The sequence below is a fragment of the Melospiza georgiana genome, chromosome Z, assembly GCF_028018845.1.
Source record: "Melospiza georgiana isolate bMelGeo1 chromosome Z, bMelGeo1.pri, whole genome shotgun sequence".
NCBI lineage: Eukaryota > Metazoa > Chordata > Aves > Passeriformes > Passerellidae > Melospiza > Melospiza georgiana.
Window position 1 is genome coordinate 81,347,077 of NC_080465.1, and position 15,701 is coordinate 81,362,777.

Consider the following 15,701-nt stretch of genomic DNA (forward strand, 5'->3'; position numbering starts at 1 on the left):
GGGGGTCCCTGGTCACATCCCGGGGCTGTGGGATCCGGAGGTCTCTGTCAGGCCCCGAAGGGGTGGATGCGGGAATCTCTGTGAGGGCCCGGGGTGCGGGACCAGCCGATCCCCGCGGAGTGAGGGGTGCGGGGGGTCCCCGTCAGATTCAGGAGTCCGGGATTGAGGGAGTCCCTGTCAGATCCCCGGGGTGCGGGACTCCTAGATCCCTGTCAGTTTATGGGATTGCGGGGTCCGGGCGGTCCCTGTCAAAGCCCGGCTTGCGGGATGGGGGAGTCTCCCTCGGAGCCCCGGCGGAGCAAGAGGCGGGAGGTCCCTGTCAGATCCCGGGCGTGGGAGGGTCCGGGGGTCCCTGCCGGATCCCGAGGTTGCGGGGTCCGGGAGGTTCCCGTCAGAGGCGTGGGGCTGCGGCACTCGGGGTGTCCCCGTCCGGTCCCCGCCGTGCGGCCCCCCCGCGGCGGGCAGGCCGCAGCCCCGGACTACATCTCCCGTCAGGGCCGGCGCGGGCCGCGGGCGGAGCGCGGCGCGTCACTGCCCGCCGCCCCGGCCCGTCCCTCTGCCGAGCCGGAGCCGGAGCCGGAGCGTCCTCCCGGGCGGCGCCCCCGGAGCCCCCCGCGCCCCCCGCAACCCCGCGCCGCGCCCATGACCCCCTCAGCGGGGCACTGACCGCGCCCGGCCCCGCACGGTAAGCGCGGCCCGGGGGGGGACGTGACACAGCACCGGCCGGGGGGGAGCGAAGGGGGGCGGCGGGGGGAGCGCATCCCGGCTTTTGTCTCCCTCGGAAAGACGCGAACCCCGCGGGGGGGTGCGGGTCGTGCCGCCGATGGAGCCGGTTTCTGGGTACTGGCGGTGTCGCGGCGGCCTCGCCCCGGGGGTGTCCCCCCCGCTCGGTGACAGCCCGTGCGTGGCCGTGGGGCCCCCCCGGGTTGCGGCGCTCCCGGCGGAGGGCTCCGGGGCTGGGCTCGGGTGTGCTCCCCGCCTCTGGAAGCTTCCCGGGCGCTCCGTTCGGCCGCAGAAGGGCAGGGCTGCCCCCCAGCCGCGCCCCGGGCGAGCCCCCCGCGGGCAGCAGCGCGGGGAGCCCATCGTGTCCCCGCCGCAGCAGCCGCGGCCATCGGCGGCCCCGCGGCGGCAGAGCCCGCACAGCGGCACCGCCGCACAAAGGTGCCCGCCGAGCATCCCCGCCGCTCCCCTGGGATGGTCCCGGCCGGGAGCGGCGCCCACCCCGCCGCAGGAGCGGCCCCCGGGCTGGGTGCGGGTGTCGCGGGCTCGGAGGGCTCGGCAGAGACCCGGTTTTGTTGTCGTTCTACGGTGATCGTTTTCCTGCAGAGTCACTCTGGCTGCACGTGCTCTCGGGGGCCGTGGTGGGTGACAGGAGGGGACAACAGATGCTGTGGCAGCGGAGTAGCCGGCAGCTGTGGGATGTTTCTTGCCGCAGCTGCCCCCAGAAATGCTGGACGCTGGGGGCACAGTTGTTGGGTGTCACTGGCCTCCCCGTGCATCAAAACTCTGTCCTTGGAGTGGTTTTTCCATAGAATGAGACCAAGGTTCGCCTCCCGGGGCCATTCCCTGGGTCAGGCTTCTCTGGAAAGGGTGAGATTCTTCTCATCCGTGAGATCCCACGGTGGATGGAGCAGCAATGCCATTAGGTTGGAAAGGGGCAGGTGCTGTTTCTCAGTGCCCCAGAACCTGTGTGCTTCCCTCAAATGGGCATTTCCACGTGCCCATGGGTGCCACATTCATTCCTTCTCCAGTAGTCCACCCTGCTCTTCCTCCAGCACTCAGGTGGGTGTGGGATGAAGGTTAAAATCACAGCTTCGTTAACAGAAATTGAAGAGATGGGAGGAAGCAGAAGAGAGATTGAGCTTCCAGGTTGTGTCTTTCAGTGCAAAGATGCCAAAATAAGAGCAGATCATTTCATAGTCCCTTCTCTACAAAACCTAGGAAGGCTTTTTGGTGGTGGACCATCATCTGAGCATCCACATTGTGGCAGGGGGGCGCCACACAGGATGGAGGAGGAGCCCTCCTACTCTGCTGATGATTTACATGACCTTGACTAGCAAATATTCACACCTTGTCTCCAGGGAGTGGAAACAGCCGTTCTGTTGTGTCCACCAACGTTATTTTTTCCCTGTGTCATAAAGGCTTTTCTCTGCTATTGCTGAGCCCAAGGTTCAAGAGCAAAACCTTGTGCTGCATTTGATCCCCTCAAGCCTTGGGTAAGATTTGTAGGCTGTGGTTGCCCTGCACTGAGTGTGTTATCTTTGGCACAGACGAGCAGTGGCTGTTTTGGGAAGCTCAGGCTGTGCTTTTTTTTTTTTTTTTTTTTTTTTTTTTTTTTTTTTTTTTTTTATCATTTATAAGACCTCAGGTTGCTTTTAGAGCAGAGGAGCTGCAGTTGGGTGCTGCTGCAGGGAAGCAATTTGTCTCAGGTTATCTGGGGGGGTGAAGCCCAGCACCTGGCTGGATGAAAGACTGGAGAGAATTTGTGGAGATGAACTGAACTCCAGCTCTGCCTTTGTGATGCCATTTGGAAGGGGGCTGAGGTACCTGAGGGGCTTGGCTGGGTTTGTTCCAGCCTGATCCACAAATGGCATGGGAATGGTCTCTGGAGGGTTCCTAAAAGCCATGAAAAATGGAATGCAAAGCATTGGAAACATGCTTGATGGATGTTAGCCCTGCATCCAGACTGTGGAAGGAGAGATGGTGGCATGTTGGGCTTTATCTCCAGAAGTCTCTTCTTCAGCACTTGGTTTTGAATGAGGATAACAATACTCTTTTTTCCCTCTGGAGTACCTCATGTTGAGGTGAACTGGGTGATTGAGTTCATTCTGCTGTGATCTCCTGGTGAGGACAAACTGTGCTGTATTGACTTTCCCCTTCTTAACCAATTTGTGTGTGGCTCTCTCCCGTTTCTCCTTGCAGCCATCGTTGCTCCTGCTTGGTTTTTCCCCATCAGGAAGGGTCTGAAATTGTGGTAGTTGTCACTGGTTGAGATTTTGCCCACAGGTCTCTGCAAAGCAGCAAGAAAACCCTTCTGAACCTAATTTAATTTCATGTTCTTGCTGCTCAGTTGAGCCTTGGGGTCCTGTGTGTTTGTGAGGAGTGAGGCTTAAAGTACAGCTAGACCTTGTTTTCTGTGGAAGCTGGGGCAGCTTTTTCGAGAGTTGTTTGAGAAACATTTAACATTCTTTCTTTATGTTCTGATGGAGTAACTAAATATCATCAATGTTTTTCACTTCGGCGGAAGTGTTAAGACATTTATGTTACACTATTGTTAAGTTTCAGGGTTAACAGTTTGCCACTCTGTTTGGGCTATGATCAGGTTGGGGAAAGGACAACAGGAGACTGGAAGTGTTGAGGCTGCTGTTGAGTAATCTCCATAAATGCCTCGGGATGTTGTGAAACTCCTCGGAGAAGGGGCAGTTCTGCCGCTTGAGGACAATTAGCAGATTACTGTGTCCTCTGAAATGAAGGGCTACTGTAGCCAACCAGTCATCTTCTGTTTGTTTGAGACTCTGGTTATTTTATTTTTATTTATTTACATACATTCTTGCATATGTGTATATATATTCGCTTACAACGTAGATGCCTTGCTGGTGATCCTGAGAGAAGTGTGTTTCCCCCTCAGTTCAGACTGAAATGGGAGCAACATTGGATGTTCTTAAAACTTTGGTGCGTTTAAGCTTCCCTGCTGAAGTGAGAGGTTTTGTTTCTTTCACGTCTGCCTTGAGCTGTGCCATGGTCACTCTTGGCTTGCTGGATTTTGCATTGTCATTGTCGTTCTGAAGTGCAGAGGTACCTCAGCAGTGGCCAGGAATGGGAGGTGATGCCTCTGTCGTGGATGAATTGCAGAAAACTTATGATGGAAAGTTAATAGATTTGAGACTTTTCTTCTTTGAGTTAGCTCTTGGAGAGTCCTCTCAGGCAGTCTGTGTGACACTGATATTTTAGGCACCCCAGGCTGGTTGGGAGCAGCCTTGTGCTCACTCCAGAAAGGCACTGCTCTGTCTCCTGTGCTGCACACACCCCCCTCAGCCTCCCTGTCCCCCAGGCATGCAGCAGTTGTGGTCCAGGAGAAGAAGAGCTTGGTTTCTGGGGTGGTGGGGGAACCTGTGGTGACAGAGCCAAACCTCTGCCTGTGCCATCTCTGCAGGACCAGTCCGGCCACACCTGTGGGCCAGGAGCCTGCTGCAGGTGCATTTCACAACGTGCAGACATTTATCGAGGGCGTCTCCTCTGTGGCAGCTGGCTCAGCTTCATCTCCCTCCCCAGCCTGGCTGCATCCGTGCAGGGGCTGGGGTGGTGCTGGAAAACACCTGTATTCCCCCCAGGATGGAGAGGGATATGGGTGGGGTAGCGTGGATGTGATGGGGCTGTCCCTGGCACGGAGAGCAGGGCTGGGTGGCTCTGTGGTGTCCCCATCCCCCGTGTCACATCGTGCCTGGGTGACCTGAGGGTGCACGTGGCTGCCCGCAAGCTTCTTCTTTCTCACCTGTGGTTGGAATGGGTCTGTTGGGTTTGTATGGCCAGGTTTAATAATGGGGGGAGCTACCAGGGTGGCTTCTGTGAGGAGCTGCCAGGAGCTTGCCCCACGTCCAGCCAGCTCCAGGACAGACCCCGTGGCCAAGTCCATCAGGAATGATGGTGATTCCTCTGTGATAACAGATTTAAGAAGAAAATGAAATGGTTGCCAGTCACTGGCAGTTGTTACTGTGGCCAGAGAGGAGTGGGGTGAGAACATGTGAGAGAACAACTCTGCAGACACCAAGCTCAGGCCCGGAGGAGGGGCAGGAGCTGCCCCAGGCACCCGAGCTGAGATTCCCCTGCAGCCCGTGGAGGGTGTGGGGATGCAGAGATGCACCTGCAGCCCCTGGAGGAGCCCACGCCAGAGCAGGGGGTGCCTGAGAGAGGCTGTGAGCCCCTGGGAAGCCAATGCTGCAACAGGGTCCTGGCAGGGATATGCTGATCTGTGGAAACAGGAGCTCATGCTGGGGCAGGTGTCCTGATAGGACTTGAGGGGGAACCCATGCTGGAGCAGCCTGTCCCTGAAGGACTGCACCCCATGATCCATGTTGCAGCAGTTCATGGAGAATTGTTGCCCTTGGGATGGATTCACACTGGAGAACTTAATGTAGAACTGTCTCCTGTGGGAGGGACCCCACACTGGAGCAGGGTGAGGACTCTGGCTTCTCTCCCTCTGACTTCTCTCTCTGAGCAGTGGCAGGAACATCTTGTTCTGAGCTGGTCATAACCCTCATTCCTGTCTCCCTGCACCAGCGAGGGAGGAGGTAGAGCTGGGAAGGAGGAAGGAGTGAGGGTAAGGTGGTTTTGAGATTTATTTTACTTGTCATTATTCTGCTCTTAATGTGTTGTTAATAGATTCAATTAATACTGCAAATTCAAGTCTGTTTTCCCCATGATGGGATTTGGGGAGGGATCCCTCACATATCTCAAGTCATGACCCTTTTGCTCTATTTCCTCACCCCTGTCCAGCTGTGGAGGGGAGTGAGATATCTGCTTTGGTGTTTGCCTGGATTCCAACCAAAGTCAACCCACTGCCCACTGCAATTGGCCTTAACACAAAAAAAAAAAAAAAAAAAAAAAAAAACAAAAAAACAAAAAAAACACAAAAAAAACCCCCAAAAAAACCCCAAAAAAAAAACCCACAAAAAAACCCCAAACAAACAAACAAAAAAAAAAATCCAAAAAAACCAAACCAAAAATAACCAACTTCTCCCTCCTTTGGGAGCAGGCTCAGCTCTCTGGGACTGGTTTGTACAGGCTGTTCCACCCCTGGAGAGGCTTCACCACCACTGGAGCCTGCCCTGCACCAGAGCAGAAGCTACTGGGAGACACAACTGCCACCAGCTTGCTTGCCCAGGCACCTGCAATGCAATTGCAATTAGCAGGGTTCATAATTATTTCTGAAAAATGCTTTTGAGCTCCTGAAATCCTGCAGGAGCTGTGTGGCTTGGCTGGCATTTCCCAGGACCTTGGGAGAAGCTGGTGTTCACAACCAAGCTGTTGCCAGTTGTGTTGGGTGGCTGCTGGCCTGGGACACGAGCAGTTGGGTTGGCGTGGGAGGCTGTGGCACAGGAGGGTCCCTCACATCAGCTGTGCCATACCATACGTTGGGGATCTCACCCCATGAACCCCCAAATTAGTGTTGGGATGGTCTGCTGCCACGTCAAGCACTGATAGGGCAAGGGGGAATGGCTTTAAGCTGAAAGGTGGTAGATTTGGGTTGGATGTTAGGAGAAAATGCTTCTCAGTGAGGGTGCTGAGGTCCTGGCCCAGGGTGCCCAGAGCAGCTGTGGCTGCCCCTGAATCCCTGGGAGTGTCCTAAGCCAGGCTGGACGGGGTTTGGAGCAGCCTGGGACAGTGGAAGGTGTCCTGCCCATGGCAGGAGCCAGGTGGTCTTTGAGATTCCTTCCAACCCCAACCATTCTGGGATTCCGTGTTTCCATGAAATAAGCAGTTGTGACCCTGAGTTTTTCACATAATTTGATAAAATCTCTCAAGTCTATCTGTGCTACCATAGTGCTTTTGAGCTACAACAGAAATGCACTGCAGATGTTTCAGGGGTCCTGGCTGTGCCCAGCTTTGAGCACCTCTCTTGTGAAGCCAAAGCTTTGTGAGGTGACATGGAGCTGGTTTTGGGTGGAGCAGCCTTGGGTGAGCCTGGGGCTGGGGCAGCTTTGCAGAGGCTCACCTGTGCCTGTGAGCTGCTCCTCCTCATGTGTGGTCCATGGGGATGTCATTTTGGGGCCAACCAGCTTCTGCAGGTGGCCTTGAAGTATGGCAGTGTCTGCAGGAACACTCCTTGGTGTTTGTTAGTCAGGGATTTTGCAGGAGTTAACCTGGAGAAAATTTTAAAGGATGTTTTCATCCTGCATAGAAGTGTGTGCTGCAGTCACTGGCAGTTGTATGGTGTAGTCTAGGTCCAGCCAGCCAGCCCAAAGCAGTAGTCTGCAAATCATGGAATCAGGGTCACCAAGGTTGGAAAATAGTTCTAAGAGCACCAAAGGCAATCATCAATCCAGTACCACCACCATGTTCACTACCAAACCGTGTCCTCAAGTGCCACATCCACATGCTTTTGGAACACTTCTGGGAATGGGGACTCCACCGCTGCCCTGGGCAGCCCGTGCCAGTGCCTGACCACCCTTTCAGTGGATAACTTTTTCCCAATACCCAGTTTAACTTCCCCTGGTGCAGCTTGAGCCTATGTCCCCCATCATGTCACTTATAACCTGGAAGAAGTGTCTGGCCCCCATCTGGCTGCACCCTCCTGTCAGGGAATTTTGGAGAGTGAGGATGTCCCTTCTGAGCCTCCCTTTCTCCAGGCTAAATGCTGCTTTGTTTTTGGGTGCTGCATTTCCCTGTATTACCCACCCAGAAGCAAATCCCCTGGGGCTAGAGGACTCCTGGGCGCCGTGTCCAACTGCAGTGAAGCCAGGGAGCATTTTAATAACATGTCATCAAAAATACCATGTTGTGTGTCTCAGCAGGAGAAGAAAAGGAAGCAGGAAGGGTTGTGGTTGTGCTGTGATTGTCAGCTGGAGGTTAATAACAATGTTTTATGTTTAAGAAGGTGTTTGCTTTGCACAGCGAGGGGAGAGAGGAGTGTATGCCTGAACCCACGGGAATTGTATTCCCTTAAATCAGGGCATATCGTTGATCCAGGGAATGTTTCTTCCCAGCCACACAATCACCTTGGAGGTGTCTTTGTTTTTATTTTCCTTTGGCTTAGGAAGCTGGGCTGGTGATGGTGAAATTTGCAGCAGTAATTTTTGCAGCAGGAGGTTTTACAGGAGGACATAGAGGCTCGGGGCGTTCTTTGGGAAATGATTTCTGTGTTTTTCTTGCCGTGTGCACCTTTCATCCTTGTAAGTAGATGAACCAGGTGAAGTTTTCAGGTTCCTGGCTGTGATGCCGGCAGTGGTCTCTAAAGGAAGAGGAGGCCCCGGGTGTGGGTGAAGGCTGTGCTGAGGTGGTGGACAATTTTCTCTCCCAGCTTTTCCCCCTTCTTTTGAGATCAGCAGTTTCTCACTCCCCGACAGCAGCACTGCAATGAAACACACACTTCTGGAAAGCTCTTGTGGTGGATGCTGAGTTCTCCATCTCTCCCTGCATCCCTGCTCTGTCCATCCCTGTGCTAGCCAGGCACAGGCAGATGAGTGTTTTTCCTGCCTTTGCAGGTGCTCAGAGCAGCATCAGTCATGGGCAGGGCATCACAGCTCCGTGGAGTGTCGGCAGAGCCGCAGCATCCCTCCCTGCCAGGGTGCTCGTAGTGCCAAGATTCACCTCAGGGCACTGGTCCTCCCCCGGTCCTGCATTTTGGAGCATCTGCAGAGCGCACATTGTTTTTCTCAAAATTGATTTTGAGAAAAAGCACTTGCTTCAGTTTTTTTTTTTTGATAGATATATTTTTGTCACATAGGGTGAAAGATTCATTTATCGACTGCAGTCACTTTGAAGCCTCTCCTCTGTTTTTATGCTTTTTTTTTTTTTTTTTTTTTCAAATGAGCAGAAATGAGGCTTATGCACTGAGACTAACTGTCACTTGCTATTCTTCCAGAACCTTTTTTAATATCTAATATCAGCCAAATTTGACAGAGGAGGGCACATTTTGGAGATAAGAACTTACAGGCTGTAAGAAAGGGTAGAAAAGGGAAATGTAAATTCTTTCTTGTCTGCAAGGAGAGGCTGCATTAGTCGTAAACCTAAATAATGTCTGTTTGGGTGCAAGCAGGTTGGTTAATTCTTAAGTAAATTACCTTAGTAATTCACTACAATTCATTTAAGGAAATAAACCAAATAATTTTCATCACAGGAAAGGAGGAGTTGGCTGCACGGATGCTGCCAGGGAGGGTGTGTTTGGATGATGCTAGATAACTTTTAAAGGTCCCTCTCCTCTCCTCTCTCCTCTCCTCTCCTCTCCTCTCCTCTCCTCTCCTCTCCTCTCCTCTCCTCTCCTCTCCTCTCCTCTCCTCTCCTCTCCTCTCCTCTCCTCTCCTCTCCTCTCCTCTCCTCTCCTCTCCTCTCCTCTCCTCTCCTCTCCTCTCCTCTCCTCTCCTCTCCTCTCCTCTCCTCTCCTCTCCTCTCCTCTCCTCTCCTCTCCTCTCCTCTCCTCTCCTCTCCTCTCCTCTCCTCTCCTCTCCTCTCCTCCATCAGGTGTTACACTGTGACTGCTCCTGATAGTGATGTTCCATGTGTTACCACCTACAAGCTCACACAGAGTCCTTGCGGGCTGAGGTGTGGGTAAATTCTGTCCCCAAAAGCTTCCTTGGACACTTGCCAGGCTCAGCACAGTTTCCCATCAGGACTGAGGTCACGGCTGGCAGCATCACCTGGAGAGGATGAGGCAGCATTGCAGTGGCTTTTCAGCATCAGCCATGGTCCATGAGCTTGCCTTGGAGCTGGAGCTGCTGTTACAAGTGATTAGTGAGCTTCCAGTTCCCAGAGGAGCCAGGGATGGTGTTCTGCCCCTCTCTGCTGTTGTTCCCATTACAGCTGCAGCAGGAGGCTGCCTCTTCTGTCCCTTTCCCTTCTGCTGTCACTATGTGCACTTTGATTTTTGTTTTTTTAAACTTTTTTTTTTTTTTTTTACACCGGGGATTCTCTTCCTTTTTTGTCAGCTCAGAGAATGATTTTCCTTACGCTCTTCTCTATTTAGGGCTGTGGGGGAGGAAGCGACTCAGCCTTTCCCCCCACTCTGATTTGCAGAGTCATCCCTTGCTGGCTTTGCCGAGTTTTTCCTTGAGCACCTCCAGTTACGCTGGCTTCATTCAGCAGGAGCATTCCCGCCTCATTCCGGCAGGGAAGGGCACAGAGGGGAAGGATGAGCCCTCAGCAGGACCCTTCCCTGTGCCAGGGGCAGAGTGAAGCAGCGAGCAGGCCGTGCTGCCAGGCCCGTGGCAGCTCCAGGTCTCCTGTCTGCTCCTTGGCCGTGCGGACATCTGTGGAGGAAGGATCAGCCAAATGGAATTTCGAGGGCTGGCCTGGTCATATTGTAAAAAACGATGGAAAGTGATGTCATGGGCTCTCCCAGGAGGGGAGGTGGCTCGGGCGGTGCTGCTGGCCCTGCTGGAGGATGCCCTGCTCGCCTGGGTGACGGATGGGCGGTGACACGGGCTCCGTGCAGGACCGCTGCCAGCTTGCCTTTCATGGCAGGGCTGAAACGGCTGCTAAATACCAGGGAGGACACACACTGCCTGCTCTGCTCTCCACAGGGCTTTCAGACACTGCTGCTCCGCAAGGAAGCCGATAAATCATCTGCCACTCCAAGTGATACCAGGCATTCTGGTGTCCCATGGATAAAAAAACAAGTGCATTAGTTTTGGGTTAATTATTCTTCTACCCTGGAAGCCATCATTGCTCTGCTTCTTTCTAAAGGGGAGAAGGGCAGATAAAAATGAGATGAAACTCCCAAGCCATCTAGGATCTTACCACTCTGTTTCCAAATCAGATACTCAAAACCCTAAGAGCAATTTTGATCTTCTGAGGGAATTCCAGCATGCATCGCTTACTGCTTTGCTTTATAACACTAGGAAGTCTGGCATCAAAAATGAATATTTGTGTGGTGGTAAGGGTAGTGCTGGGAAGGACAAAGTTGGTCATCATCTAGAAATATTCCGCTAACCTTTCTTGGGTTTAGACTTGATTGTGTTCATCTTTTTTCTCCTCTTTTAAGTACAGCCACATCATGAACCTGTCCTCGCAGCATCCTGTGCTCTGCCTTAGGCCATATTAGCTGCCTTCTGAACATCTCTGTCTATTGATTAAAGCATTAGGAGGAATGTCAGCTTGGAAGCAATAGGTTTGATTAGCCGATTATTTTAACAAAAAAAGAGGTGAGCTTTGATTAAAAGTACAGAGGGAACTGTAGTGACTGTTTTTTAATGTGCTGGAAGGGAAGTCAGAGCACATAACCAAATGAGAGCATTGGTCAGGATATTAATGAGGGGAGTTTGGAGGCTGAAGGTCAACTCTGGGCCTGACATCTCTGCATGACCTAGGAATATGGAAAATTATTTGTATGTATTTAATGGGAGCTGCTGGTTTTTAGCTAGTGAACTGTCGTGAGTGTAGGCACTTCATGGTTGCATGAAGCACACAGGAAACAGTGGAGTCTGTAGGATGCTATTCTTGTGTGAAGGTTGGGTTTAACTTGGATCAGTCAGTCAGTGGAGTAATTACATCCTGAAGTACTTAATGAATTCAGAGAATCATAAAATCCTGGAATGGTTTACGTGGAAAGGACCTTAATATCATCCAATTTGATCCCCTGCCATGGGCAGGGACACCTTCCACTGTCCCAGGCTGCTCCAAGCCCCATCCAGCCTGGCCTGGGGCACTGCCAGGGATCCAGGGGCAGCCACAGCTGCTCTGGGCACCCTGGGCCAGGGCCTGCCCACCCTGCCAGCCAGCAATTCCTAATTCCCAATGTGCCAGAATCTGTGCCTGCCCTCTGGCAGTGGGAGCCATTGCCTGGGTGCTGTCCCTGCCTGCCTTGTCCCCAGGGGCTGTGCAGCTCTCCTGGAGCCCCTGGAGGCCCTGGCAGGGGCTCTGAGGTGTCCCTGGAGCTTCTCTGGTGCAGCTGAGCAGCCCCAGCTGTGCCAGGCTGGCTCCAGAGCAGAGGGGCTCCAGCCCTGGCAGCAGCTCCGTGGCCTCCTCTGCACTGGCTGCAGCAGCTCCAGCTCCTTGTGCTGCTGGGGACTCCAGATGCTCTGCAGGTGAGGTTTCACCTGAGCAGGGCAGAGCTTGGATTTTCTACAGCTGACAGGTGGGAAAAGCTTGCTGGTGTCAACACAGCTGTGTGGACTGCAAGCAGGAGGCTTCACAAAACCATCCTGCGCTGTTTGTTGTTCTTTGGGCTGTTCTGGGGATCTGTTGTGGGTTGTAGGGGCAGGTGAGAGTATTGATGAGGTGTTCAGAGAGAAGCACCTTAGAAAAACAATGTGGAGGCTCCAGTGAGGGATTTTCTGCCTCCACTGTTAAAAAAAATAAATGTCTTTTGGAAGGTGGTGGTTGTACTCAAGTCAGTGCAAGGAGGGAGACTGGAAAGCCCAAACATAGGTGACTGGTTTCTGTGCTCTGGGCTGGAGGTTGGGCTCCAGTAATAAATGGCCAAATCAGAGAGTGGCAGATGATGGCACAGGTGGGGAGGAAGAGCCAAGAGCAGGTTGGAGCAGTGAGCACATCCTGCTCTTTGGTCTGCCCTTCCTGTTTGCTTCATCTGGGGTCAAACGTCTGGATGTGATCTCAGTCCAGCCCACCCTCTGGGCCTGCAGCTGTGGCTCTTTCAAGTCCTTGAGCCCCACCAGCATGGGCAGAGCTGATGGCAAACTATCCAGGAAGGAGGAGATGAGTAAAAAAAGCTTCAGTCTCCGTTTCTCCAGGGAAAAGTGCATGCATTCCCTGTTCAGCACTCACTGCATGGGACCATCCTCTGCCTCCCAGAGCAGGCAGCTTTGCTCAATGGGATTGTCATGTACTTGAATTTCATGTCAGCCTGATTCCTCTCCTGAAGGTCAGCCTGACCTTGCTGTGTTATGAAGTTTCTTCTGGTTTTCATTGAGCTTGAGGCATGTCTTTCTTGCTTTGTTGTGGAAGTCTGGGCTCAGGGAAGATCTCAATAGGTAAGATCTTGAAGTTATTCTGGGTTGATGTAAGCTCCTCTGGTCCAGCCCTCTGCTCAGTGCAGAGCCAGCTTCTACATCAGACCTGCTCAGGGCCTCCTCCAGCTGGGTCCTGCTGCTGTTTCCAGGCTGCGCACCCAGATCTCACACTCGAGTTACATGTTGGCTGCTGAACCGCAGCTCAAAGCAAAGAAATTTTCCAGCATCCCATCGGAGTTTCCCAAGCTTCACCTACCGATGCGCAGACCTGGAGCGGAGCAGCTGCAGCTGTTTGCTGCTGGAGGAGGCTTTCTGCAGCTGGTGTTTCCCGTGCCCGGGCATTCTGCTGCTGGGATTCTCAGCTCCCGGGGGGTGTCAGCACTCCCGGGTGGAGCGGCAGCGTGTGTGTGTGTGTGCTGGGGAGGCTTATCGCCAGCTGACCTAATTATTGTAATCTTGCTCTTCCCTAGATAGTGCAGGTTTCCTTGGCTCTCAGGAGGCTTCACGGGCTTTTCCAAGCTGTTCTTTGATTTATTGTCTGTCTCCTAATGATAATGTTCTTTCGCTCAGGCTAGGTGAAGCCTGAGAGTAAGGGCTGTAGCCAGAGACAGTGTAATACTTGTGAATTGCTTTTCCTGCTCCAGTGGCCATCCTGCTGGGCTTGGTGCTCCCAGCCTGCCAGACTTTCCAGGCGGCCTTCCTGCAGGGATTTCTTTGCTGCCATGGTCTCCATCACAGCTCCCTCCTCTTCCCCCTGCCCTGATTGTACACGTGCATCATCTTACTGCAGAAATCCTCTGGCTGCCAAGGTTAACAGGTGGGAACCATGCAGTGCCACTTTCTGCCCAGCTCTTGGATGCAGAGTTGTTGCCAGTCCCTTTTTTTCTTTAGTTACCCATCCCATTCTGTCTGTTACCTATTCGATATTTTTGTTGCCTATCCCATTTTTTCTTCTTTTCTATCCCTTCTTTTATGTTGCCTGTCCCATTTTTGTGTCCCTTATCTCATTTGTGTTGTTCTTCCTGATCCCTTTTGTTTGTTTGTTTGTTTGTTTGTCTGTTTGTTTTTGGGTTTTGGTTGGTTTTGGGTTTGTTTTTGGATTTTTGGCCTATCATGAATTTTTTATTCTCTATCCCATTTTTTCTTCCTTTTGCTCTCCCCACTGTGCTTTCTCCCTCCTCTACTTGCCTCTTTTCCTGTTTATAATATGTTTATTTGGCTACAGGTATAGGTCAGGTGCCTTTTAGAGGTGCCAAATTCTTATTTTTTCCAGCAAGACAGGGATTTGCAGCATGTTAACAGGGTTTAACATGTACTTCAACATTAAAAATATAAAGCCTAGGACAGAAAGAAAAAAAAATTAAATCCAGCCCAACAACAAAACATTGCAACCTGGGAAAAATTTTCTCCATTGAGGCGCTTGATTTTCTTCCTGTAATCTGTAGCTGGGATTTTGGAGCTCAGAGCTCCACGGCTGGGCAGAGAATAACCCACGTAACGCGGTGCCTCCTCGCAGGAGCAGGGCTTACTGCTAAGCTTCCCAGTTAAACCACCTGATGGGATCAGCAGAGGTTAGCAGCACCGCAGGGGCTTGGTGGCAGAGGGCTTGGAAAACAGCAAGTCAGCAGCACTGCCCAGAAAACCTGTTTTGTTTGGGGCTTTTTGTCCCCTCGCCCTGCACGGGATCCGGCTGGACCCGAAAGGGAGCGGAGAGGATGGAGCGGGGCATCACCACACCAGGCTGTATCTGTTGGGGTTTCTGCACCCCTGGCTGTCATCTTGTGCACTGCCTGATAGTCTCTGGAGAGTAAAAATTTTCTCCTGCGGCAGAGCAGCCCGTGGAGGAGCTGGGGCCAAGCCAAGCAGAGGCGGTGCTGGGAGGTCAAAGCCTGAAAGGGCTGGCACTGGGCTTGTGCCTGGTGTGACACCTTGCCAGCAGAACTGGGGCTGTACCAGTGCCCCTTCTGTGTGAGAGAGTGTGAGTTCCCATCTTCCTTATTTCCCTCTCTAGAAAGGGAGGTTCCTAACTTTCTAACTTTCAAGTGGATTGCAGTGACACTTTTAATTGCAAATCTTCTTTCCCGAAGCACTGCTGTGTCCTTTGGGTGGGTGCCCTAAGTTATCCTCAGATTCTCAATGAATACTCTTCAGCACCAGGCCATAAAACAGATAGTTAATGCTAACTCAATTTTTTCGTTAATTAGCCTGTAGAAAAATCATAGTGCTAAGGACAGTTGTGGGGAATAAGGGTGTTTTTGGCTGTGTTCAATGAGAATAGATATTTTTATTTCGTTGAAACGGGAAACAAAATAATGTCAAGTCCCATTTCAATCCAAAATGAAATGTGGTTTAAATTATTTTGCACTATAATGGCGAGTTGTGGAAATTCAGTGTACATCACCACAAAATAAAACAAAAAATCCTTTGTTCAAAAAATACAAAACTCTAAAAAAAAGTGAAACCATTTTTTCAGCGTTTCCTTCCCAAGTGGTTTGGCTGCAGTGACTTGACCAAAATTATTTAAAATTCATCAAGCCAAATCTGGGGTGACGGCAAACAAGTAATTAAAAAAAATTATTATTGTTGTTATGTGATAGGTTCAGACTTTTGTTTCTTCAAGGGTGATTTTTTTTCCTCTGGGGACTGTGACAGAGGAGAAACATGACCCATGTCCCACACTGGTCAAGGGGACAAGTGAGGCTCGAGTGCCAGGCGTCACCTCTGGTTCCTGGTGCTGGCAGGCCTTTGGATATCATGGACATGTGGGAATGCTCATCATCATCAGTGCTCCCAGGGACCAGGGTCCTCAGGAAGCACTGGCACAAACTTTCCCGGAGCAGCTGTGGCTTTTCCATCCCTGGAAGTGTCCAGGGCCAGGCTGGATGGGGCTTGGAGCAACCTGCACTAGTGGAAGGTGTCCCTGCCCATGGCAGGGGTGACACTGGATGGCTTTTGAAGTCCCATCCAACCCAAACCATTCCATGGTTCTATGAAAGCTCTAGAAGGAGTGGGAAGAACCTGCTCCAAACCCCAGAGTTATGTGTTTATCTTGGCATTCTTGGTGTCTTCCTCTGAAGC

General features: G+C 52.1%; 1 protein-coding gene across 2 annotated transcripts in view; it reads left to right on the top strand.

Annotated features, from left to right (window-relative positions):
- The first annotated feature begins 612 nt into the window (after positions 1-612).
- Positions 613-15,701, top strand: part of CTIF (cap binding complex dependent translation initiation factor) — a 146,894-nt gene continuing 131,805 nt past the window's right edge. For both annotated transcript variants that reach the window (XM_058044210.1, XM_058044211.1), the window contains exon 1: positions 613-685. The gene's annotated coding sequence lies outside the window, so the exon portion shown is untranslated. The remainder of the gene's footprint in view (positions 686-15,701) is intronic.